Source organism: Pan paniscus, chromosome 4 (genome assembly GCF_029289425.2).
Source record: "Pan paniscus chromosome 4, NHGRI_mPanPan1-v2.0_pri, whole genome shotgun sequence".
NCBI classification, from domain to species: Eukaryota; Metazoa; Chordata; class Mammalia; order Primates; family Hominidae; genus Pan; species Pan paniscus.
This window is the reverse complement of record NC_073253.2, coordinates 137,704,087-137,728,864: the sequence shown is the minus strand read 5'-3', so window position 1 is coordinate 137,728,864 and position 24,778 is coordinate 137,704,087. Positions and strand designations below refer to the sequence as shown.

Sequence of the window (24,778 nt, the reverse complement as noted above, 5' to 3'; positions counted from 1 at the left end):
AAACAAACAGAAAGCTCTTTTTAAAAAATGCAGGAGGAGAAATATGCCAGGAAAGGCTACTATTTGACATTAGGCATTCCTGGGATAACTAGGATTTAGCTAACATAAAAATTTTCATGTTTTAAAAAGTATCTCTGATTTTAAAATAATAACAAATCTGGCTACAGCCCTTGCAGTGGAAAAATCAATACTCTTTTATTCCTGTAAAAGCTAGGGCATTAAAACAGAATCCAGGCTAGAAGAGGTGGGTATGCCGGCATCATTTCACCTGTTTTGAATTATGCGGTTAAACCCAGCGTGCATTTCCCTAGAGGGGGCACAGACGCTTCTCCCTTCAAGAACATGCTAAACATCCATCTGTCAGAAACAATTTTGGGGTATTGAGGTGCAGAGACGGAGAACAGAACAGACCATCCCTTGGGGTTCCTGCCCGTACAGAACAGTTGTGTCTCTGCTAGATGCATGCACCCATTATCATTGATCAACAGTCCCCTGCATGACAGGCATGGCCACCCACGCTGGGACACGGCAGTCCATGTCCTCAAGAAACTCATCTTCTCCTGGCAGAGCCAGATGCCCAGATAGACCATCCCAAGACAATACCACATTGTGAGAGTAGAATGTTGATGAAAACCAAAACCAAACGCTACAATTAACAATACGGATTTATGGAAAGGGATGCCATTGAGAGCAGACCTCTGGTACTACCACAGGCACTGGGGGCTTAAAGTGTTTCTCACATAACACAGCAGCCCCTGGGGGTAGCTTTCTTATCTTTGTGTTACTGAGTGACTCCTACGATCCCCAGGGTAGTGAAGGGCAGAGATGGGATTTGAACCCAGTTGCTCTGATTCCAAAGTCCCTGGTCTTTTTATACCAAGCAACATCTTAAGTACCATTTTTAAAATATCACATTTCCCGATTCCCTTCACTGAATTTTATTTGTACTTCTCATAAGGCAATTACAGGCTGGGCACGGTGGCTCATGCCTGTAATCCTAGCACTTTGGGAGGCCGAGGCAGGCAGATCACTTGAGGTCAGGAGTTCGAGACCAGCCTGGCCAACATGGCAAAACCCCTGTCTCTACTAAAAATACAAAAATCAGCTAGGTGTGGTGGCAGGCGCCTGTAATCCCAGCTACTTGGGAGGCTGAGGCATGAGAATTGCTTGAACCTGGGAAGTGGAGGTAGCAGTGAGCCAAGATCACGCCACTGCATTCCAGCCTGGGAGACAGAGTGAGACTCCATCTCTAAATAAACAAACAAACAAACAAACACAAACAAATCAGTCAATTACCTTAATCTGAGCATGGAGTCATTTATCAATTTTGCTGAACTATAAACTTCAAAGGCAGGAATGGCATCTCTTTACATATTTTGAGTTTGTATATAATTGTTCAGATTAGGTGTGCCCCTTGGAGGTGGTGATATAGAAGCAGACACCTGAAAGAAGTGAGAGCAATCCCTGAGGGTATGGGGAAGTGGGAAACCTCCAGGAAGAGGACACGGCAGATACAAAGGCTCTAGGTTAAGGGGCAAGCATGAGAAGCAAGACCCCCACTCCGCCTACCCCCGTCATTCTGTCCTCTTACTCCACATTATTTTTCTTCAAAGCACTTTTCACTGTTTGACATTATACTTGTGAGTCTACTTGCTTACTATTTACACCCCCCCACTAGACTTTGAGCTTGATGAGGACACAAACATACTCTGATTTCACCACTGTGGATCTGCAGCACCTAGAACAAGTCTGGCCTGTGGAGGGAACTCCATACACATGTGTTTGGGGATGTGCAGAGCATTGTCTGTATTTTTAAGTTTGGCTTATTTTCACTAAGCACTTATGTACAACCGCTGAGCTAAGCACTTCATATACATTTCGTTATTTAATCCTCACAAAAAAATCTATTGAGGTAAGTACTATTATCCCAATTTTACAGAGGGTGAAACTGAAGTCAGTAACTTGATTCAGCCAGTAAGTGATGGAGCTAGAACGCAAACCCAGGTCGGATTCCAAAGCCTGTACCTTTTAACCAAAACATTATTCTAATCTTGCTAAGCCTACAGTGGCCACCACAGTGTCATATACATGAGAGGCCCTCAACAAATATTCACTGGATTAAAATAAATATATTCAGTGCGGAGGAGAGGGCATTCCCAAAGAGGACATAACCTAGAATTTGGAGATTAGAAGATGCCTTATGCTGGTGTGGAAGCTAAAAGGGACCAGCGTAAAAGAAATGTAGTTAGCTGAATGAACATTTTCCTCCAGAAACTTACCACATAAGCATTGATGCCTAAGTGCATGGCTCATGTGACAAGGGTACATCCTAAAGGCTCCTAGACTCAAAAAAACTCGAAAGGAAGACATTGATTTCAATTCAGCTCAAAAGGAAGACATTGATTTCAATTCAGCTAATGGCACGGAAGGTCTGGCCTCAGAAACTGTCATACCATGTGAGGAGGAGGAGTTGCAAAGATAGAAGTTTTTGGTGACTCAGAGGCGGATGCCAAAAAGGGAGAACTGGGTAAGAAGAACATGTCAGAGCTTACCCAGGAGGCCCTATATCTGATGGGCTGGAGAGTTTTGGTCTGTTGGAAGATAAATGACAAAGTGGAAGCTCAAATGGTCTTCATCCAGACAGGTTAGATAAAATATCCCACAAAGACTCCCTAGCTTCTTGCTTTGATTTCAGGCTTGCTAAGACTGATTCAGTTACTGGATTCTGAAATTGAGACTCCCAGAACAATTATCATGGTTTCTCCATCCTTCCACTGATAATTTAGCATTCTGTTTACGGCTCAGGGTCTTGCTGCCAGTAGGTGAGTCCCCTAAGCCTGATCCGTGCTGGAGGAACTGGTGAGACAGAGGTTCCTTAGCCAGGAAGCCTGCGAGGGAGGCCTTAGACTGAGGATGCCACAGCATTTGCAGGTCCAGCTCTGACTTTGCCTCATCTATGGTATGAGGAAAATGATGATTCCTACATGTCCCAGGTATGATGACAATCAGGAGAGATCATGGCTATATAGACAAATCCACTGATCTAGGAGTTCTGGTCACCCCTCAATAACACAACAATCTTCAGAGGGAAATTAAGACTTTTCCTCACTTTTCATCTTGGCACTTATCTGAAGTTTTTTTTTCCCCCCCCCATTTACCATGAACACAACTTGCGTTTTCCAACAGCTAACCACATTTCCCTACTCACAAACAGCATCCACAGGTTTAGCCTAAGCCCAGGCATTTGGGTCCCCATGTCCATATTTTGGTCACTTCTTTGAGCTCTGTGGCTGACCAACATCCAAGTGCCTTTGTGGGTGCCATTTCATGGAATTCTTCCAACAATACCCAAAGGTAGCAGGAAAATGGTTACTTCGCCTTTTAAGGAAGAAGAAACAGACTCCAGGAGGCTACACAAGTGACTGGAGGCTCTGGGTCCCAGAAGCCAGTGAAGGTGGAGTTGGAATCAAACCCATGCTGCAATCCCATGCCTTGGAGCTCTTTCCCTAAAGGACACTATGAGCTACCCAGGTCCTGTCAACACTTAACCCTCTAGACACTAGAAGACCCAGGATATGAATTGAACATCAGAGTATTTATGAGCAAGTGTTCAAATCCTGGCTCTCCTTACTTACCATGGTGCTTTGTACTAATTCCCTAACCTTAATTAAGTTCTCCATTGTAAAATAGAGAGGTTAAAAAAAAAGTTACATGGCACAATCCTGAGAGACCTGGAAACTACTATTAAGCAGCATTTTTAAACTAGCTAACATTTTAAGAACCTGACAGTGTTCCAGGCACATTCTCATAGGGGATAGCACTAGCTGGGCTCATTCCAGGCTCAAAGTGAGGTGTGTCCAACCTCTGAGCCTACCACAACCCCCTTTTCCTTACTTCCTCTTGTAACTGCCCTGCTGTGTGAGTTATTATTCATCCTCCCAGACCCTCAGCCTCTCAACTACTCTAATAGCAAACACAGTTCCCTATTACATGCTCCAACCCAGACAAACAAGAGACTGAAAAACACTTGGGAGCCCTCAAAGTCAAGGGCACCAAGGTGCTGGGAACATGACCCCTCTGACCCAGGTGTTGAAATGTAGGGGCCTTTACCCAGCCCCTCCCTTCTCTCAACCCCCAAACAGCTATCCAGACCCAACAGGGGCTTCAACCACATGCAGTATGGTCTCTAGGGTGCCTGGTCTTTTTTATTCAATCTCCACACTGCCCAGCACATTCGTCTATCAATGCACCAAGAAGAGGCTGACCCGCCCCCCTCTTCCTTTGAAGCATTTTAAGACAAAATACATTTGATGGATCAGGCAGACTACCCCTCAGACTCTACCTCTGGGCCATTCCAACCTCCATGGTTGCCTCCACTGTGATGCAAGATGGACCCCCTAAGAGGTGGCTCATGCACTAGTCCACGGTGGCTGCTCCAGAGACAGGTATGTTCAATGACTGCTCCCTCAGAAAATGATACCACCCTCTCTCTCAAGGCAGAAATAGCTGGGAATCATCCTTAATTCCTGCTTCTCCTCAGTCTCTATGCCCACCCCACTTTATATTGGGTCAACTCTACCTCCAAAATACATCCCAAACCTGCCTGGCTCTCCCCACTTCCACTGCCTCCTCTTTAGGTTCAGCTATCATCAACACTCACCCTGGCTCCTGAGCAGCCCTACAACTGGTCTACCCCCTTGGCCCTCTGGGACTCTGTGGCACAGTGCTCCTCTTTGTGGGGGTTTGAGAATACAGCATTCCATCCACAGACTCCCTTGCAGCTAGGTTGGCCATGGGACCACACACTTGCCAGTAAAATGTGAGTAGAAATGATGCATGCAAATTTTACATCACTTGCTTAAAAGGAAATTGCTTCCCAGGATTTCCTCTCTTGCTCCCTTTTTTGTGGGCTGAATGCAGACTTGGAGCTGTACCAGCTCTGACCATACTGGTGGGCAAAGAAACCTAAAGAAAGGTGAACAACAGGATGGAAGGAGTTTCAGTCCCACAACGATCTTGCAGAGTAGAGCTGCTTACTAACCTGGATCTCTCTGGTGTGATGAGAAGAGACTGGAGGATTGTAAGGCAAGAAGCAGAGATCAGTGTCAAGACTATTACAGAAACCCATGCAAGAGACAGGAGCATTGGCAAAGGTGATAGCATTGGAAATGGTGAGATGTGGTCAAATTCCTGATATATTTTGAAGATACAATTAGTTGGGTTTCCTGATAAATTCTACTTTGGGCATGAGAGAAAGAAACACCTCAAAGATGATGCCAGGGTTTTTGGCCTGAGCAATTGGAAGGCTGAATGGCTACAAACTGAGATGGAGGAAAACTGAGGGTAGAGCCCATATTTGGAGAAAAACTGAGAGTTAAAATTTGAACATTCTTAAGAGTGGAGGTTACCAAAGCCTGAACTTGGGGTCAAGGCGGACTGGATTTGAGTCCTGACTCTGACACTCAACCACATGATCTTGATCAAGTTACTTAAATCCTCTGTGCCTCAGTGGTCTCATCCATGAAACAAAGACTAATAATAGCCTCCATCGCATAGAGCTGATACAAGGAGGAAACGTGTGCATGCCAGACTTTCTTTTGTGCTGTTTGATTCTTCAAAAGGGCTCAGAACATTTGAGTTCAGGAATAAATCTTCCCTCACCTCCATGTCTGCTTATCCCATCTCAAATAACACTAAGCCCCCAAGATTTTGAAAGTAGAGATGTGGCTGTCTGCTGTGGTTTAAGGACAGCTGTGAGGAAGCTTTCAAAGCAGCTGGTAGAGGCATATAACCAGAACATTTTCTTCACCTCAGATTCCTGGCAAAACAAGGCCTGCAGTTAGAAGGGAAAGGTTTTAATTACCAAGCCACCTGTCCAGTCATCTGAAGCCAACCCAGTCCCTGGGCTGGTTCCCTGTGGGCAACGGGGCATTTAGGGGAACCATGCTCACAGTCCCCAATGTCTTTCATATTTCATAGCCCTGTATAATCAAGCAGAAAATTAACAGCTCTCAAAAATGCTCCCGTTATTGTTCCCCTTCCCCATTTGTTACTAAGGATAGAGACAGACATTGAGGGTTTAGGTCATAAAAAGCTTGAATTCCATCCTTTCCTTTCATGCGATCAGGATAAGGTGACCTCTAAAACCAAATGATCTTATGTTCTCCAAAGCTAACTATATCCCCCTGAGATCCCCCTCCAAATGGAAATAAGTGATTTCCAAATTATACATTGTCCATTGACTTTTTTAGACTTACGAATATATGAAAGGTGAGTTGGTTATATTCAAACTTATAAAATAATAATCAAAATTAATAGAAATTCACTGGCACCATGACTCACGCCTATAATCCCAGCACTTTGGGAGGCCGAAGCAGGCGGATCACTTGAGGTCAGGAGTCCCAGACCAGTGTGGCCAACATGGCAAAACCACATCTCTACTAAAAATACAAAAATTAGCCAGGCGTACAAGCATGTGCCTGTAATCCCGGCTACTCGGGAGGCTGAGGCAGGAGAATCCCTGAACCCGAGAGGCAGAGGTTGCAGTGAGCCAAGAGCGCACCACTGCACTCCTCCAGCCTGGGTGACAGAGTAAGACTCCATCTCAGAAAAAAAAATTAATAAAAATTCCTGACTCTTGGCCGGGCGCAGTGGCTCACACCTGTAATCCCAGCACTTTGGGAGGCCGAGGCGGGCAGGTCATGAGGTCAGGAGATTGAGATCATCCTGGCTAACATGGTGAAACCCCGTCTCTACTGAAAATACAAAAATTTAGCCGGGTGTGGTGACAGGTGCCTGTAGTCCCAGCTACTAGGGAGGCTGAGGCAGGAGAATGGCATGAACCTGGGAGGTGGAGTTTGCAGTGAGCCAAGATCGTGCCACTGCACTCCAGCCTGGGCAACAGAGCAAGACTCCGTCTCAAAAGAAAAAAGAATGAATGAATGAACAGAAGAAAGAAAAGTAAAAGTATGAGCAATTTTGGGGAGTGCCATTTATTTATGCCATATATGAACATACTTTCCAAATGTGGCTTTTTTTATTTTTTAAGGAATAGACAGAGGCCGTAGAAGAAAATGAACCCAAGTAGAAGGGGTGACAGGATTAAACTGCAGAAGGGATGTTCATGCTTCATTAAAGCAGTCTCTACTTTTTCTTGGGCCCATCACTAGACTGTATTTCCCATCTTCCTTGCAGTAAGCTGCAGCCATGTGACTGAGTTCGGGCCAGAGATATATGGGCAGAAGTGATGAGTGTCACTTCCAGGCCTGGCCCACTAAAACCTCTCATGCATAATCTACCATGCCCTTTACCCTTCTGCATGGTCTTGGAAGAGACACGCTGACAATGGTGGAGCCATAAGATGGAAGGAAGCTGGGAGCTTGAACCACTGCTTACAGGAGAACCACCTGCTGATTAGAACATCCAGTGAGAAATAAACATGTATGTATTAAGCCACCAAAATACGTTAGTAGCAGCTAGGGTTACATTAACTAATATACAGCTCAAATCTTACCCATGTCCCCCATGCAGCCTCACTCTGGCATTTGCAAACACTGAGTTTTCCCAAGACCATGTCAGAGGTTATAAGTCTAAGTCAATCAACAGACTAATGCAATCAACACACTATACCTGTGTTAGCCCTGTCCATCTCACTCTCATGAATTGTTTAACCGACCAGTGATATTCTCACTAGGAGTGCATTATTCCATAAAACAGCATACACCAAGAACACGCTGTCATTTTTTTTAAAAAGGCACAAATTATATTTAGCAAGATACAAGCTCCTAAAGAAATAACGGGCAGAAATTAAACAAACCAATTAGTGTGCCATGGTAGTGTTGCCACAGAGAACGTTCCCTCTACCAACTGGCTGTGAGCTCCATGAGGGCAGGGACGTGCTTCTTCCTGCCACAGGGCTATTCTCTCTGCCTGAAATGCTCTGCCCCTCCTCACCCTCGCCTTCACTGTCTCCTCCGCCTGGCTATTCCTACTCCTCTTTTAGATTTCAGCACAAGAATTCCTCCCAGGTATCTCTGTTTTACTGTATCAGAGCCCCGTGTACCTTTCCTTCTGTGCAGTTTTACATTTCTTGTAAGAATTTCTTCACAGCACCTGTCTATATCTAAAAGTATCCTATTTATTTGAACATGTGTTAATTATCTGTCTCCCTACAACCCTGCCAGGGGCCTTGAATCTTTCATCCACAGCTATCTCTCAATGCCTCCCGCAAGAGAAAGTCCTTAACATATAGGCTGTATAAATAAAGGAATGTGTTACATATCTCTATTCCCATTTATGTGATTTTATGCAGTCAGTCCAATCACTAGGTTAACTTTTTTCTATTCATATTTTAACATCACATTATAGAAAGATGGACAGCTGTTAATATCGGTGAGACGAAAAATCATAAATTAGATGCTAATAATACAGAATTTAAAACATACTCCATCATTTATTCTTATGCCTGAAAAATGTGTATTGAATGCCTTTTCTGTGCAAGGAACTATTTCAGTTGCCCTAGGGAAATATTAAGATGAATGAAATCAAGTTCCCTGTCCTCAAGCGGTTTACAAATCATGGAGCAGGAGAATATTTTGTAACGTTAATGCTGAATTTTTCTCCGGGTTTCCATGGCCCTTGCCCTATTCAGTCAGCAGGACTATTTTGTGTTTCTTGCCTTAGGGAAGGAATGGATGACAAGCAGGGAGAAAATTTCTTTTGAGCTTCAAAGACTACACCCTGTTGGGAATGGAATGGACTCCGGTAATTAACACTTTGGGGGAAAATACATGATAATGTAAGAACAAGGCTTCCTGACCCCACAGGAGATTAAAGTCTCCCAACCAACCTCCAAACAGGATGAACTCCAAGGGAGGGGGAAACAGCAAAAAATTCCAGACAGGTTTGGAAGCTCTGAGAGCTGAGGTGACCCATCCCTAGGGGAACTGTCAAGACCTCAGAGAGGCAGGGCTGCATTAAGGCATCCGGGTGCTAGGCAACCATGCAGAGCTCCCTTGCCCCCAGCATGGTGTGGGGCAGAAGAAGGGTCCCATGGGCCTAAGGGAGATGACAATGCAGGAAGAGCAGAGTTGCAGGACCTAACGAGGTCTTGCAGAGGGAAACAAGGGACAAAGAAGCATACTGTCCAGTCCCTGTGACTAAGGACTGGACAGGATGACATGCATTCTAGCAAATAGACAGATGACACAAGGCAAGAGATCCCATCTTGCCTTGGCCCTAATCCTCTAGAATATAGATGCTGCCCTGAGGCAAAGGGAGTAGGGTGGGGAATGGGATGGTATATTCACAAGCAGAAGGGGAGCTCAGAAAAGAAACTTAGTTATAAGAAAATTAAATTGACTCTGTGGCACTGGGAGTGGCACCTGCTACACAGAATTGAAGAGTTAAGGTTTGTACTAATATAACTGCCTCTGGGCAGAGATCATCATCATGCTATGACGTGTAAGGACAGCTTTGCAGTTGGGGAGCCACAGAAGGCTTCAGGGAGGGGGTGAAATGTGAGCAGGGGTCTCAGGCTGTTAAGAGTTTTCACAGATGGAGATAGCAAATAGGGAGGTTGGAGAAAAATGCATTTCAGAAATGAGAAATCCTTAGTCAAGGATGCAGGGGCAGGAAAGCTTTGCATACATAAAGCAATAGCTCCTCTGACTTATCTACAGCTCAGGGTATATGCAGGTGAGAGCTCACAATCAGTCACTTAGTGGAGAGCCTTAAGTGACAGACCAAGGAGCCTGGCTACTATGTGGTAGATAATAGGGAATTACTAAAGGTAACTGAGCAGTGGACTGAGACGATCAGTGCTGCCTTAAGAATACAGAGCTGTCTGGGCCGGGCGCGGTGGCTCACGCCTGTAATCCCAACACTTTGGGAGACCGAGGTAGGCGGATCATGAGGTCAGGAGATCGAGACCATCCTGGCTAACACGGTGAAACCCAGTCTCTACTAAAAATACAAAAAATTAGCTGGATGTGGCCTGGCGGGGTGGCTCACACCTCTAATCCCAGCATTTTGGGAGGCCGAGACAGGTAGAACACCAGGTCAGGAGGTGGAGACCATTATGGCTAACATGGTGAAACCCCGTCTCTACTAAAAATACCAAAAAATTAGCCAGGCGTGGTGGCGGGCACCTACAGTCCCAGCTACTCGGGAAGCTGAGGCGGGAGAATGGCGTGAACCTGGGAGGCGGGGCTTGCAGTGAGCCAAGATCATGCCATTGCACTCCAGCCTGGGAGGCGGAGCTTGCAGTGAGCCAAGATCATGCCATTGCACTCCAGCCTGGGCAACAGAGCGAGACTCCATCTCAAAAAAAAAAAACAAAAACTAGCTGGGCATGGTGGTGGGCACCTGTAGTCCTAGCTACTTGGGAGGCTGAGGCAGGAGAATTGCCTGAACCCAAGAGGCAGAGGTTGCAGTGAGCTGAGATCGCACCACTGTACTCCAGCCTGGGAGACAGAGTGAGACTCTGCCATCTCAAAAAAAAAAAAAAAAAAAAAAAAAGAATACAGAGCTGTCAAGAGTTGGAGGAAAGAGAATGAAGGAGAGGGTGACAGCCCAGGCACTAAGACGTAAGGGACTGGAAGTGCAATTGGAGCTATAGGAATGGACAGAAAGAGGCTGATGGAGACAGGGTTGGGCATCCTTGGCAAGAACTGATGTCAGGGAACAGGGAGGAAGGAGTTAATGATGGATGCTTCCAAGGTTACAAGGATGAGGAGGTGGGGAAAGGCAAGGTTTAGGCCTGAAGTAAAATATGTCAGTTGGAAATATGGATCTGGATTTCAGAAAGAGAGAGAGTAATATCAATAGTTGACATTTGTTGTTAGAACTAGAAGAATTTTTTTTCAGAGACAGGGTCTTGCTATGTTGCCCAGTCTGGCCTCAAACTCCTGGGTTCAAGCAATCCTCCTGTTACAAGTCACTGGGCTATAGGCACACACCAGAGTTGGAAGGGATTTTAAAGATCCCCTAGACTACTGCTTCTCAAACTTTAAAAGTGTGCATATGAATGCCACTTCAATAAAAAATGTAATAAATTCCCCCCAAAAAAGTATGTCCATCATTGGGGATCTTCTAAAAATGCAGATTCTCATTCAGGAGGTATGGGATGGGGTCTGAGATACTGCATTTCTAACAATTCTCAGGCATGCTGAGGCTGCGGTCCAGAGACCACACTTTAAAGAGTAAAGGACCAGACCAGTATTTCCCCAAGTATAACGTGGATGTGTCTGAGAGCACATATGAGGATTTTAGGTGATTCATAGACATTCTATTTAAAGATCTATTCGATATTTGCTTATAATAGTGATGTGAAGTTTTCTTTAAATGCATTTAAGTATTAAAAAGTTAATTTGAAGAAATATTAAATAACAATGGAGGAGGCAGGCAATGGTGGCAGAAATTGGGCAGGTGGCCTGCAATTAGTAAAGTCTGGGGCATGCTTGTAGGAAGCTTCTGGGGGTACTTGTAGGAAGAGGGGAAAAATTTTACCCTACTCAGGGTAAAATCCAGTTTAGAGTAAGTAGTGGTGATGCAAGAGGAAAAAATGCTGCTTGATGGAACAAGGTGACTAACACAGAAGGTGACTGAGCATTTCCGGAGCCTATGAGCATTTCCGGAGCTGTGAGCCCAGCACTGTATTGTAGTGTCATTTACTCTTCATGACTCTATAGATATGTATGTTACCATGATCCTAATGAGGACACTGTGGCTCAGAGAGGTCACCCTAGGTCGCACACCCTGAGCATATGTAAGTATCACAGCCAAGACTTGAATCCAAGTCTGTGTGACTCCAGAGCTGCACGCTTAACTTTTCTCTCAATTACCCTATTCAGCAGGCTGGAGACTTATACAAAATTCTCTTTTCGATGCTGCTGCTGCTATTTTTCTACTAAGGCAGCTCGGTGTAGCTTTTTTTTGTGTGTTTTGTTTTGTTTTGTTTTTTTAAGACAGAATCTTGCTCTATCACCCAGGCTGGAATGCAGTGGCACGATCTCAGCTCATTGCAACCTCCGCCACCCAGGTTCAAGCGATTCTTGTGCCTCAGCCTCCCGAGTAGCTGGGATTACAGACATGCACCACCACGCCCAGCTGATTTTTGTATTTTTAGTAGAGATGAGGTTTTGCCATGTTGGCCAGGCTGGTTTTGAACTCCTGGCCTCAGGAGATCCACCTGCCTCAATCTCCCAAAGTGCTGGGATTACAGGTGTGAGGTACTGTGTCAGCAAGAATTGTGTGAATGTCACAATTCAGCAAGAATGTCAGCAAGAATTGTGTGAATGTCACAAGAATTGTGTGAATGTGTCAGCAAGAATTGTGTGAATGTGTCAGCAAGAATTGTGTGAATGTCAGCAAGAATTGTGTGAATTCAAATTCATTGAATTCTGTTTTGTAAATCAGGTATTATCATTCTCATTTTCTTTCTTTTTTTTTTTTTTTTTTTTGAAATGGAGTCTTGCTCTGTCACCCAGGCTGGAGTGCAGTGGCGCGATCTCAGCTCACTGCAAGCTCTGCCTCCTGGGTTCATGCCATTCTCCTGCCTCAGCCTCCCAAGTAGCTGGGACTACAGGCGCCCGCCACCACGCCCGGCTAATTTTTTTCTATTTTTAGTAGAGACGGGGTCTCACCGTGTTAGCCAGGATGGTCTCAATCTCCAGACCTCGTGATCTGCCCTCCTTGGCCTCCCAAAGTGCTGGGATTACAGGCGTGAGCCACCGTGCCCGGCCTATCATTCCCATTTTCAAGATGACAAACTGAGGCTTACCAGAGTTACACAATCAGGATTCAACACTTGGGTCTCTCTGACTCCAGGTTCAAGGCTTTTCCAACAAGCCCACCCCAACCCCGCTCCTCTTTGTGTGTTACCGTTGCTAATAAACAGACTTTCCTCCCCAGGCTGGAGCGACTTCCTACCATTTGCCAAACACATGCCCCCCACCTTGCTCTCTGCCCTGGTGGACAGATGACACCGTTTAAACCAATTCAGAGTTTAACCTATAATCTTGGTGTCAGTTGGTGGCTAACAGCTGCCTTGTAAGTTTAATAGGTGCACCAGATCTCCGGCAGGTGCAGACAAACCACAAAGAAACCCACTCTGAATCTCTGCATGCTGGAACTGTCCCTAGATTACAAACCAAACTGCATGTAGCGGTGCCATCAGGCAAGTCTCTTAAGTTTTGTCAGGAATGCTACAAAGACTTTTTAAAAAACCAACCTTTGTTTCAGATGTTACTAAAAGGAAAGGTACTGTAAATAACTCTCATATGGGGCTGATCAATTGCTCTTCTAAACCAAGATCTATTCATACAGCATTGTAACCAAAACCTGAAATACTGTTATTTTGCAAGGAGAGGGCATTCTAGAAGCAAGGATTTCAGTGTCAGACAAATAAGATTTACTCCAGATTCTAGTCAAAATCCCCTTTAATTTATGTTAAACATGGTATTTTAAGCATCACTAATTTTCCCTTCAAACAGGACTTCCGTCTAGAAGCCAGGCCTTCTGACTTCCCTTTCCCGTCAATTCCCACAGTTCCCCTCCCTTTCCAGGCTTCCAGGCTACTTTACACAAATGCTTTCATCTCCATCAGTGGCTTTTCTGTTCAATGCATCATGACATTAGCATGTTTTTTCCCATCATTTTCCATCTGGACCCCACTCACCTAACAAAGTTTGCTCATCACTCATAGGCACACAGAGTCTGCAGGAGTGAGAGTAACAGGGCATCATGAAGGGCCTGGCCAGGACACAGAAAACCCAAATCCTACCACAAATCAGCCACCCTTCCCCATGAGGCCCCAAGGAAAAGGGGTGCAAGGAGGACAGAGCAAGGCAAAGCAACACCTTATTATTGGCTGGTTGGCCTCTGGCTCTGAGTAGAACCCCAGCAACACTGGCTGGCTTGCGAGCTCCCTCACTGGAGCTAGCGAGGCTTGAGTGCCCCAAGGGGTTTTCTTGAATGCCCACCCCCAGACCCAAATCTGTGCCTCCACCCAGAGCCAGCCACCACAACACACCAGCAAGAAGAACAAGCAAGACAAATGGGGCGACGGACCCAATGCCTAGAACGGAGTAAACCTAGGCCACTCCCCCAGTCCTCTCCAGCCAGAGGAGGGTAAGGGTGGACCCTGGAGGGAATGAATGGGAATGAATGAACAGACAGACAACATGACAAGGGGGCAAAAAAAGAACTGTCAGGCCTTCTTCAATGGGGCAGGCCTCAGTCCAAGTTATTTCTCAGCCTCCTGGGAAGGAGGGCAGACGGGGCAAAAATAGGCCCCATCTCTTACCCTCAGAAGCAGAGAGTGAGGAGACAGCAGGAGAGAGGTCCCCGGAGGGAACAGGAGTCCAGTGCTTAGGGGTCTGGCCACACAAAAGCAGAGTGAGAAAGGCCCCACAAGTCTGTGCATCCAAGGCTGTGGAGCCGAATGCTCCATCCACCTCCCCCAGCCTCCTCAACACAGGCGCACATTCTCACCTGCACCTGTGGGCTGTGGCAACACTTCCTCAATTCCACACCTAGAAGTGGCCAGCTGGGAAGTTAAGGTGCTGAGACGGACCTCCGACTCGTTCTCCTAGAGAACCATGTCACATAGCCGTCTATGCTTCTAAACCTCATTTTTTTGTTTTATTTTTATCTTTTTCAGCTTTATTGAGGTATAACTGTTAAAATTGTATATATTTAGGCTGGGCGCAGTGGCTCATGCCGTAATCCCAGCACTTTGGGAGGCCGAGGCAGGCGGATCACCTGAGGTCGGGAGTTCAAGACCAGCCTGACCAACATGGAGAAACCCTGTCTCTACTAAAGAAAATACAAAATTAGCCAGGCATGGTGGCACATGCCTGTAATCCCAGCTATTAGGGAGGCTGAGGCAGGAGAATCACTTGAACCTGGGAGGTGGAGGTTGCGGTGAGCCGAGATCACGCCATTGCACTCCAGCCTGGGCAACAAGAGTGAAACTCCGTCTCAAAAAAAAAAAAAAATTGTATATATTTAAATAGTATAATGTAATGATTTGATATATGTAAATATTGTAAATTGATTACCCTAATCAAATTAATTAACATATCCATCACCTGTTTTTTTTAATGAGGTTTAAGGTTTACTCTCAGCACATTTCAAATATATAATACAGTATGATTAACTATAGTCATATCAGGCTGTACATCAATGCCTCCAAATCTGTTCATCCTATGACTGAAAGTTTGTACCCTTTGACCAACATCTCCCCATATCCTCTGCCCCCCACCCAGCCCCTGGCAAATGCTTTTCTACTGTTTCTATGAGTTTGAAATTTTTTGTTCTGAAATATAAGTTTTTTCCTACAGGTTTGCCCAAGGGGCTAACTGAACAAAAAGAACCTGGAAGGGGTTCAGCCACGTTCCTTCCACCAGCTTCCTGATTCCATGGCGTTTTCATCAAGCAAAACCCAGGTACTCCGCGATGCTGGGCAGAAGGTGGCAAGCGTGGTGGGTAAGAACGCAGGCTTCGAGTCAGATGCCCGGGGGGGTCACACACCAGCTCTGCCACTTACTATGTGGTGACCTTGAGCAAGTTAGTAAACCTATCAGTGTCCTCATCTATGAAACAGGCAGAGCAATAGTAGCAACCTCAGAGTTGGGTGTGAAGCTCAGATGAGACAATCCATGTAAAACACTGAGCATAGTGCCGGGCACATAGTGAGCATGCAGTAAAAGCTGGCAGCCGCGATGATGATGGTGGCACTGTTATTATATTATCACTACGACTATAAGAATAATAGGCCAGGCGCGGTGGCTCACACCTGTAATCCCAGCACTTTGGGAGGCCAAGGCTGGCGGATCACAAGATCAGGAGATCAAGACCATCCTGGCTAACATGGCAAAACCCCATCTCTACTAAAAATACAAAAAATTAGCCAGGTGTGGTGGTGGGCGCCTGTAGTCCCAGCTACTCGGGAGGCTGAGGCAGGAGAATGGCATGAACCCGGGAGGCAGAGCTTGCAGTGAGCTGAGATCACGCCACTGCATTCCAGCCTGGGCGAGAGAGCGAGATTCCGTCTCAAAAAAAAAAAAAAAGAATAGCATCAATAGCATCAATATTGACCTGCGCTGTCAGAGCTGGAAGGAATTTTAAAGATCCCCAAACCAGTGGTCCCCAACCTTTTTGGCACCAAGGACCGGTTTTGCAAAAGACAATTTTTCCAAGGTCCAGGGGGTTGGGGGGATGGTTTTGAGATGATTCAAGTGCGTTTCATTTATTGAGCACTTTAGTTCTATCATTATTACATTGTAACATATTAATGAAATAATTATACAACTCACCATAATATAGAATCAACAGGAGCCCTGAGCTTGTTTTCCTGCAACTAGATGGTTCCACCTGGGGGTGATGGGAGACAGTGACAGATATCAGGCATTAGATTCTCATAAGGAGCACAAAACCTAGATCCCTCACATGCGCAGTTCACAACAGGGTTCCGCTCTCACAAGAATCTAATGCCACCACTGAACTGACCGAGGCAGGGCACAGGTGGTAATGTTCACCTGCCCACTGCTCATTTTCTGCTGTTTGCCCGGTTCCTAACAGGGTCTGCAGCCCAGGGTTTGGGGACCCCTGCCCTAGACCGTTGCTTCTCAAACCTTACTCCAGCTTCACTCTGGATTGCCATGGCTTCTAGGGGCAATGGAGTGTCCACTTTCCTGCTTGTTCCTTTTGCTTCTCTGCAACTGCTGACCCTTGTCTACCAAGGTGCATTCAAAGTCTTTCTTCACATCACCACAGACTCTCTCACACATGGTGTGTTTGGAGCAAGGTTAATGGGCGATAGGAGCTCTTCATTGTGAAGATCACAAATAGTTAACCAAATGCCCAACTCACCTCTTTGTCTCCCCACCTCCACTGCATTATATGAATTTCTTTGAAGGGAAAACATGGATTTGCTCAGCCTTCTTCTAGTTCATTTACTCATACTCCTACCTCCAATAAATACTCTGGTAGTTGTTACCATATTTGAAGAAATGCTACAAGCAGAATTGTTAAAAATAGTAACAGAACAGCGATTTATACCTTAAACAAATCATTCCAACAGATGGGACTTAAAGCATTTATTATCCCTCTCTGGTCTGGGACTTTTCAAACACTGCATTTCCAGCCGGCCAAACTGGGAGCTATTTGATAGTACCTCTCTGACCAATTACATACTAATTAAAAGAACTTGGTGTGGGCTGGAGGGAGCAGCTTTGCATATGGACTTTAATTACTGGGCTCCAGTTTTGCCAAGAAAACACAAAGGGCTTTTTTGGCTGGAAGCTGCGGCTTAGAATGAACATATGGCTTGCGTGGGAGGGGAGGGTTGAGAGTGTAATCCTAAACAGGAAGTGGAGTATTTCCCCCCCCCGTAATCTCCTGGAAGTAACTATGTACCAGGGTCATCCAAAATCCCTGATTCAGTGCCCGGAACAAAGGGCAGCCTGAGTGGGCAGTAAGCTGCCACTCTGGACCTGTCATTCAATCCTGGGGTCATCTCTGGATCAGGATTCTTTCTTGCCCCTCTGGCCTTTTCCTGTTGTTTTTTGGATCAGAACCTCATGTCTCTTCCCAGGTTTCACAGAGCCTGGGGTAGCCCAGTATTAATTTTTGGCTCCCCAGAATCCATTTCCCTGTCTCCTAGTTATGTCATCCCAAACTCCCCAGTGCTCAAGGCTCAGGCAGGGCTATACCTCGGGCTCCAGGGAGGAGCATGTGGCCCAGTACTGATCAATTTAATCTCTCTGGCCAGAGTGTCTGGTTCAAGGATGAGTGTTTGCCCTGAACCAGTACAATCAGCATGACGCTCAGGACGTGTGTGGGAGCTCACACTTGGGTAGCTATGTTTTTCTGTGCAATTTGGGGATTGAAAGGTGATGACTGGAGGTGTGGCAGTCATCTTGCTGCCATAGGAAGGAGCAGACCTGAAAATGGAGACAACCCACAGGAAGGGGGGAGAGAGAGAGAGAGAGACACACACACACACGCACACACAAAAAGCACTGGAATAGCATCTGAGGTCCTGGATTAAGCTATTGCTGAATGAATCCACTCACGACCTTTCAGTATTGTAAGCCAATGAATTCCTTTTATGCTTAAGCTGGCTTCAGTTAGGTTTTCTGTCCATTTGCAACTAAAATCATCCTATCTGGTACCAGTAAGATCAGGAGGCAGAAGTTAAAACAACAACTATTCAATCTAACAGAGATCCAGCCTACCAAGAACACACTTGCTAAAGCCTCTGTGGAGCCATGGAGACCTCGGCCAGAGTCAAAGATTTATAGAGGTGGAAGAGACCTTGGAGACAACACATCCTGTTCAACCACCATTGTTGACTTTCTTTCTCTAAGTGGGTATGTACCTGGAGGTCCAGGGAGGAAGGACAGCACATAGTAAGCAAGAGGCAAACTCTTCTTCCCCTTGCTGCCTCAATGCCTTGTGTGAGGCTGTTGCTCAATAAAACCTTTTTGACTGAACATTACAGACCCAGTCACCAATAACCAACCTCTCTCTGAAACATGCAGCTAGTAAACAGCATTTTTTTTTTTTTTTTTTTTTACAGCATCTCACTCTGTCACCCAGGCTGGAGCTCAGTGCTGAGATCTCAGCTCACTGCAACCTCTGCCTCCTGGGTTCTAGCAATTCTCATGCCTCAGCCTCCTGAGTAACTGGGATTACAGGCACGTGCCACCATGCCTGGCTAATTTTTGTATTTTTAGTAGAGACGGGTTTTCACTATGTTGGCCAGGCTGATCTCGAACTTCTGACCTCAGGTGATCCACCCACCTTGGCCTCCCAAAGTGCTGGGATTAAGATGCGAGCCACCACGCCGGGCCTGCTTTTCTTTTTACAAGGCATGTATCTCTTCCAATAATTCCCTGAGTGGATTACTTTCACCTCCTACAGCAGTTTGTCTCTCCTTCCTTCTGTTTCTTTGCTTGACACTACCTTCTCATTTCTTTCTATTCTCTATTTTGCCCTTTCCTTTTTTGCTCAAAACTTTTCTTTACTTCTTGATTCCACATTACCTATAGGCACTTAAGAATCTACACATTGTTGGCCGGGCACGGTGGCTCACGCCTGTAATCTGAGCACTTTGGGAGGCCGAGGCGGGCAGATCACGAGGTCAGGAGATCGCAAACATCCTGACTAACATGGTGAAACCCCGTCTCTACTAAAAATACAAAAAATTAGCCGAGCGTGGTGGTGGGCGCCTGTAGTTCCAGCTACTCAGGAGGCTGAGGCAGGAGAATGGCGTGAACCCGGGAGGCGGAGCTTGCAGTGAGCCGAGATTGCACCACTGCACTCCAGCCTGGGCAACAGAGCGAGACTCCGTCTCAAAAAAAAAAGAATCTACACGTTGTTCACTTCTCCATCCTTTAACTTCTACTGCAAACCCTGAATCAGCTATCCGTCGTCACCCATCCTCTAACCTATCCTCACACATAGTTCGACTGCATTAAAAACAGCTATTTTTTTTTACACCCTGTCCCCAAGCAAACATGCATACACACACACACACACACACACACACCCGCTAAAATCAATTTCTCACAACTGAGTTATCAACATCTTTACGAGAGCCAAGGGATATTTCTTCCTAGAATCAGATCTCGCAGCCACCCAAGATATTTTTACATGGTTCGGGATGGTAGTGGAAAGTAAATCTAATTGTCCATTTCTTGCCAATGCCTTGTAGGACATGATCAGTTATTTAAACTTCCTGTAACTAAATTCCCCCTATTTCTGTGACAGATTAATGCCATTTGCCAGCATATAATGTTAGCCAAGTTCTGGTAACACACAGAGGGAAAGCTTCATGTAAACCTTAAGCAAAGTTATTACTCTCCGGAATCCAGTATGCAATTGGCACTCCTTAAGAATTACAATTATTATTTTTATATTCCTTTTAGAGTGTCTTAGGAACTTACAGGTCTTCAGAGAAAAAGCTGTGGGATTTTGGATGAGAGTCACAAAATCATTTGCTCTCTAGTCCAAGTGAAATCTTTTATTAGAACTTTGGACTGGGAAGGTGGAAAGTTAATTCAGGATATAAAATAAACAAGTGATACCTTGAATCTATGCAGCCTCCCATTGCAAAAATCGGCAACTGCTCCCACGTAGCACTTAATCCTCAGTGCCTTCTTTTACTGGAAGTTGTTCTGAGGAAAGGAATACAAATAAAGAAAAATTTAAAGAAAATGTACGATGGGTACAAATTCTAGGCTTCCTTTCTTATTCCCATTGTTAATATAACTCTATTTAGACAAGTTCCCTACTTTCTTATTCAACTTCAAAACTGTAATTACTTAGAGAACTGAAAAAAAAAATCTACCTTTCCCAGCCTCACTTCTTTACTCTCTTTGGAAACAAGTCTGTGTACCTTCTCAGACACCCTCCGCTGCTTCCTTCTTCCTTTCTCTCTAGGCCAGGATCCCAACTGTCCTGGTTGCCCCTCTACCCCTAATGGTCTGAGGTCCAGTTTCCTGAGAGGCCACTGAGAGGATGGGTGATACAACCCTGAGCCCCCAAGGAGTGCTTTACCAATGAGAAACAGGAGCAGGGGCAGAGTGGGAAAGAGCTGGATTCCTGTTTCCTTCTTTCTCCCGCTATGCTAAGGCCGGATTCCTCCAGTAAATTGTCTGGAAGAGCCCTGCATGCTGAGTGACCTGCTTGATCCTTCATGGCTTATTTTGAAATGATAGCCAGCAGAAAAAAAAGAAAATGAAAGAAATTCATGTATCCCATTGTGTCTCCCTGTGCCCCACACACCCTCACCCTGCGATTTCACCTCCCAGATGAAGTTTTAGCACCAGGGTCCTTGCCTCCGACTCTGCTTTCTGGAGGACCAAAGCTAAGATGTTTATTTTCTCTAGACCAGCATTTTTCAAGGCGTGATCTGCAGACCACCTGCATCAGAATCCTCTGGGGTACCTGCTAAAAAGGCAGATTTCCAGGTCTACTTTAGAGATTCAGATTCAGTAGGCCTGCAGTGGATCCTAGGAATCTGCATTAACAATCTCCAAAGTTGACTCCTAAACACTATAAAACATGAGAACCACTGGTCCAAATTCCTCCAGTGTCTCCCAAGCTCTGCGAATAGGACTTTGTGGTCACCCAGGCTAGAACTGCAGCACGTGCCCCTTTATCCCTCATTCTTGCTGAGTCCTACTGATATTTACCAATGTAATATCACCAGCTTCTGCACCTCCTCTCTGTTCTCCAATCCCACTGTCCCCATTTGGGCTTATCTCCTATTACCTGGACTATCATCAAAGCTTCCTAAATAGGCTCCCCAGTTACCTTCCAAAACAACACTAAAATCAGGGATAAGGCTGCGAATTTCCTAGAGCATCTAGAAAAGCACAGTACAAGAAGCGGGTATGCAACTTATCAGAGAGATGTATGAAGTCCCTGAGGTGATGTGCCTTCAGCTGGATACAGTCAGGCCTGTGCTAGATTTATGATCCTGCCCATTTGCTGTGTTTAGTTCTTATATCATTGCTACACTTGTTTTACTGATCATGACAACATGTATGGTCAACTCCACGTGAGGAGAGGTCAGCTCATCTATATCTGTGCAATCCTATATATCTAATGGGGCACACTGCACACAATGGGTGCTTTACACAGGCTACTGACAGTCAAGATAACAGGGATATAAAATTCATTTTCTTTTTTTTCCTCCCTTTCAACCTTCCCAGACCCATGTCACTCAATCTCGCTTCTGAACTTGATAAACACTTCTAACATAGCTTGAAAACTCTCCTAGGCTCTCTTCTGCAAGATTTTGGCCAAAATCCATTTAAGTGCACCTGTGTTCTGTTTATTTCCTTCTTCACTGTCTATTCTTTCTGACATGAGAAACTGAATGTTCTTCCTTATAAGGACACAAATTATATTGCTTAACTGTGATAATTATAACTAACATTTAATAAGCACTTACCATGATCTAAGCCCTTTCCAGGCATTTCTTCATTTAGTCTTTTTTTTTAAGACAGGGCCTCACCATCACCCAGGCTGCAGTGCAGTGGTGTGATCATAGCTCACTGCAGCCTCGACCTCCTGAACTCAGATGATTCTCCCACCTGAGCCTCCCAAGTAGCTGGGACCACAGGCACATGACACTGTGCCAGGTCAATTTTTTTATTTTTTGTAGAGACAAGGCCTTTTATGTTGCCCAGGCTAGTCTTGAACTCCTGGGCTCAAGCCATCCTCCTGTCTCAGCCTCCCAAAGTGCTGGGATTATAGGTGTGTCAGTGCACCTGGCCTCATTTAGTCCTTTTGAAAGCCCTAACAGGTAGGTACTTATATTGGCCCAAGGTGAGATTTGGGTGGGGACACAGCCAAACCATATCAGTATTATTTTTATCCACCTTTACAGATAAGGAAACTGAGGCTTGGAGAAATTATAACTAGCCTTCAGAAAGTCCTGGAGGTTGTCTGATTACAAGGTCTAGGATTATAACCATTCTGGTACCTTCTTTCCTCACTGCCTGATGATGCACAGTGATTTTCCACAGTGTAGCTACCAAATATGAACTTCTCAAGCTGAACAATTGTCCACATTCATGGCTGACAGAAGTCACCCCACAATGAGAGCAGGTTACTAGCCTCACAGTCTTGGTCCTCTGCCTACTCTCAACCAACCTTCTGGTTTTTGCAGATCTACCTGTGCCGTCCCACTTGCCATATGGTTCTGTCATTTCATTTGACAGAATGACATTTCATTTCTAGATAATATATGCAGTCTTCATGTTTGACGTGTCTTGCAAGTATTCATGCCATATCAAGCCAGGGGCTCATTTCCCTCCCAATACTTCTTCCACAAACATCCTCCAATTCCATCTACCCCGAAGCCCTGCTTCACACTCTCATCCTGGCATCTAAACCACTACAGAAACATGTCTCACAGCATCCTAGTGACTCAGAATCCCCACGACAGAATCCTGTGTGGCCACTTGACAGTTTTCTTCTTTGAAATCGCCTTAATTGGCCCTCAAATCTCCCAGTGAACAGTTCTCTCTTCTCAGTAACTCCGTGGGGACTCCATATCCTTTTCTATATGCTTCTTTGTCCTTCTGAGCCTTTAAAACTAACCAAGATTTGAGCTGAAGTGTGAGGTTAATTAACTGGCTTTGGCATGCCACTTGATTCATCAAGACATAGGCCTATCCCCCTGTTTTTAACAGGCCTGAGTCATCCCATGATGGTACTATTCCCTATTCCTAGATCCTTAGGTGATGATAACTGCCCTCCACCCCAAGCTTGATTTAACATGTAAGCTTGGCTTTCCAGCTATCTTGGTCTCCCCATGCCTGCACACCTGGAACCATTCACAAAGTGGTAGCTGAAATTTCCACTAATTCAAATGGAATGCTAGGGATGGAGGCCATTGGGAGGCCCTCAGCTTATCTCAAGACACAGGGCAAGGAGCAGTTCTAATCTAAGAAGCGCATGTGTCAACAAACCTAAAGAGTGCCCACTGGGGGCAGAGCCCTGAGCTAGCTGCACTGGAGCAGCCCAGCTATGTATATGGTTGCCCTGAGGCATGTACAGACATCATGGACAATGCTATGGACTGAGTCGTGTCTCCCCAAAATCCACATGTTGAAGTCCTAACCCCCAAAATGACTATTAGGTGATAGGGTCTTTAAGAGGTAACTGAAGTTAAATGAAACCATAAGGATGAGGTCCTAATTGAATAGGACTGGGATCTTTATAAAAAAAAGAGAGAGAGATTGAACTCTCTCTTTCTCCACCATGTGAGGACACAGCAAGAAGGTGGCTGTCTGCAAGCCAGGAAGAGAGCCCTCACCAGAAACTGACCATGCTGGACTTCCCAGGCTTCAGAACCATGAGAAATAAAATTCTATTCTTTTAGCCACCCAACCTATAATGTTTTGTTATGGCAGCCTGAGTTGACTAACACAGCAAACTCTTATGGCCACATCTAGTCAACATGGCTGATGGGAAAAAACAGGAATTCAGAGACATTACTCTCCTTATCTGCCTAGCCACTCTACTTGGAAAAGGTACAGAAATCAGGGAAGGAAGCAAGCAAACTGGAGAGAAACACATGTGAAAATGATTCCATCCACCAATTAACATTTATGGAATATTGTATACCATTATAAATTCTTTTCAAACAAAATATATTCATATTTGTTTATAAATGCATGGAAGAAAGATCTGGAAAGGTATACACTAAATGAATAAAGTTTGATGGAGTAGAGAGTGGTGATAGCAGCAGTGGCCTGTCTGGAGCAGCCACTGCCATGACACTGGCTGCAGTGGGGGAGATGCAGCCAGGGCTGTGCACTTCACAGAGCTGGTGGAAGCCAGAAACAGGCAGAAGCTCCAACCCTTCCGAGTTGGAGGGGTGGGAGCCCCACCCTCCCAGGTGCAGCTGCAGCCACCCAGCCACAGCTGTGGACCTGGGCATCTCTGCACTTTTGGGGGCCTGAGAAGGCTCCTTTCCCCTGCAGGCTCAGAAGCGCCTCCTCCCACTGCCTAGCCTCTCCTCACTCTCAGCACCTGCACCAATTTCAGAGTGAAGCTGAGGCCACGCCCAGGCACTGTCACAACCCAGCACACTTAGGGTAGTACTGACACACCAGCCTCCTGTTTCCTCAGCCCCCTCTGGACTTTGGGTGCTGATAAGCACAGCAGGGAGGCTGAGCAAGGTGTGAGGGCCTGCAGGCACCCCTCAGCATGAACAGCCTGGGCACCATGGACAGCAACAGGAGGCAGA

General features: G+C 45.6%; 1 long non-coding RNA gene across 1 annotated transcript in view; it reads right to left on the bottom strand.

Annotated features, from left to right (window-relative positions):
- LOC117980394 (uncharacterized) overlaps positions 1 to 24,778 on the bottom strand; it is a 427,289-nt gene that overhangs the window by 268,344 nt on the left and 134,167 nt on the right. Inside the window, exons 8-9 of the long non-coding RNA XR_010112228.1 lie at positions 20,097 to 20,186; positions 16,320 to 16,377 (exon numbers count right to left, since the gene is read on the bottom strand). This is a non-coding gene — a long non-coding RNA (uncharacterized LOC117980394). The remainder of the gene's footprint in view (positions 1 to 16,319; positions 16,378 to 20,096; positions 20,187 to 24,778) is intronic.